General features: G+C 35.4%; 1 pseudogene; it reads right to left on the minus strand.

Annotated features, from left to right (window-relative positions):
* LOC123222420 lies at positions 1–1,986 on the minus strand (annotated as a pseudogene).
* Positions 1,987–2,186: the final 200 nt, after the last annotated feature.

The following is a 2,186-nucleotide window of genomic DNA, read 5'->3' on the forward strand; positions in this document are numbered from 1 at the left end:
TGGCTAAATCAGCAGAAGAACATAAATAAATCATATGAATATCTTTTTTTTATACAAAAATACCTCCTGGAATCATCTGTGCGACATAAATAACAATAACACCATAGCCTCATTTGTCAACTACTTGGTCACCTACATGAATTATATTTTGTCATTCTATAGTATAACCTGTCTTTACAGAAGAGCAGTTGATGCTTAGGTTTCAACATTCAGTAACCAGCCCTTTGAATATTAGGATCCCAAAAGATTTCGGAATGAAAAGCTAAACAAAGGCATGACAATGGTAGTTGGATCAATAAACGTATACAAGCAAACAAAAGTATACCTTCATTTTTCTTGTGTTCTTTCTACCCATGGCAAATCCATTTTAAGAGGCTAAGGCAGGCCCATTTGGGCATCAGTTGAACTTGCAAATTTTCCCTTCTTAGACCAAAGCCAGATCTTGGAAACAGAAAAACTCTCACCTTTAGTTATGTTACTGATCTTCTTGGCCTCTGTGTCTCCAGCAACTGAAGAATTCCCATTGTTATCAGGACCTCTGGCAAGCTTTATATGGCGTCCACACCGATCATTGCACAATGGAACCCTTAGGTCAGATTCACCAAGCACATACTGATATGAACCCATTGAGAAACATCTTCTTGCATCTAAATTGCTACTACTAGTCTCACCTCCAGCCTCGCCTTTTTCACCATTTAGTCTTCTAAATTTACCAAGTCTTACAGGCACAACAGTCTTTTCAACAACTTCTTCTTCAATGTCCACAGATTTTGGAGTAGAAGTTAATCGACGTTCTCCACAACCAAGAACCCCATCTTCCTCCCTCAAATCATCAAAATCAAAGATTGGGTTCTCAATAGAAAAACCTGAAGTGAAAAGGGTTCCTCTGCAAAGAGGACAGGTTGAATTTGAAAGAAGCCAAGTGTCTATACAATTAATGTGGAAAGCATGGCTACACATAGGAAGTAATCTCAGCTTATCCTTCTCAGAAAATTCACATAAACAAACAGCACAATCAAATGGCTCTTTTAGACCAACTATCTCTTTGTACAAGAAAACAGGAAGTGCATCAATAAAAGCCTGATCCAAACCAGAATCATGAAGGTGGAAAAGCTGTTGTAGCTGCCTCTGAAGAGCATCAGAACCAGAAATTTCAGGGTATCCATTATTAGATTGATTAGAAGCTGAAGAAAAGGGGTGCTTTATGAGGAATCTAACAAGTAAATGGAGAAGACCAGATATGAAAAATAGAACAGCTAAAATGACAATAATAAAAAGAACAGCAGGGCTTATTCTTGCACCAGATGAAGATGAAGGACTTGCTGATTCTTTATGAAAAGTACTAGTTGTAGTAGTTGTATATGGAGATGCAGACGAATACGAAGGAGAAAATGAAGGTGGGTATGTCAAAAAACCATCTTGTTGCTTCATTTGTTGATGAATCCAAGATATCTTCAAGTGAGTGTGCCCCGAAAACAACCTATTCTCTTTGCTTTCTAACATTCCACAGATCATAAAAGAAACTTAAAAACCACACTCTCCTTTTCTTAATCCATATATCAAAACCAAACCAAAGCTAACTTCTTTCCTTTAATGCAACACCACCCACAAAAAAGAAATCCAGGCCACTATTTTTTGTTGTTCTTCATCAGATTCAAGACAAAATATTAGCAAAATACTACAGCGAGTGGTTCTTCGGTGTTAGTAAGGATAATTTTTTAAAACTCTTTTGTGTGATTTGAAATGAAACAAATCCTTTCTTGCTCTCACTGATTGATGATCTATATACTATAATAATTACAAAACAAGAGAAGCTGACACATACATACAAACAACAAGATTGAAAATTACCTAGATTGATTCTTCTTCATACACTCCAAAGAAACTCACTTTCTTTTCTCTTTCAAAATCATCATGAAATGATATAAATGGTGGTCACCCTTCCCTCTTGCAACTAGAAAACACACACAGCGTTTAATTCTTTTGTTCACTTGTATATATATGTGTGAACATATATATATATATATATATTTATTTATTTATTATAAATGATAAGAGTTAATTATTTTATTTAGTTATTTGAAATTTTATTAATGTCTCTCTCTTTGAAACTTAAAAGCCTCCCTCTATGGTTGCGAAGAAGAAAAGCCAGGATAATGGCAGTAATAGTAGTTTCCAAAGTGCGA

The sequence above is a fragment of the Mangifera indica genome, chromosome 8 (assembly GCF_011075055.1).
Source record: "Mangifera indica cultivar Alphonso chromosome 8, CATAS_Mindica_2.1, whole genome shotgun sequence".
Taxonomy (NCBI): Eukaryota; Viridiplantae; Streptophyta; class Magnoliopsida; order Sapindales; family Anacardiaceae; genus Mangifera; species Mangifera indica.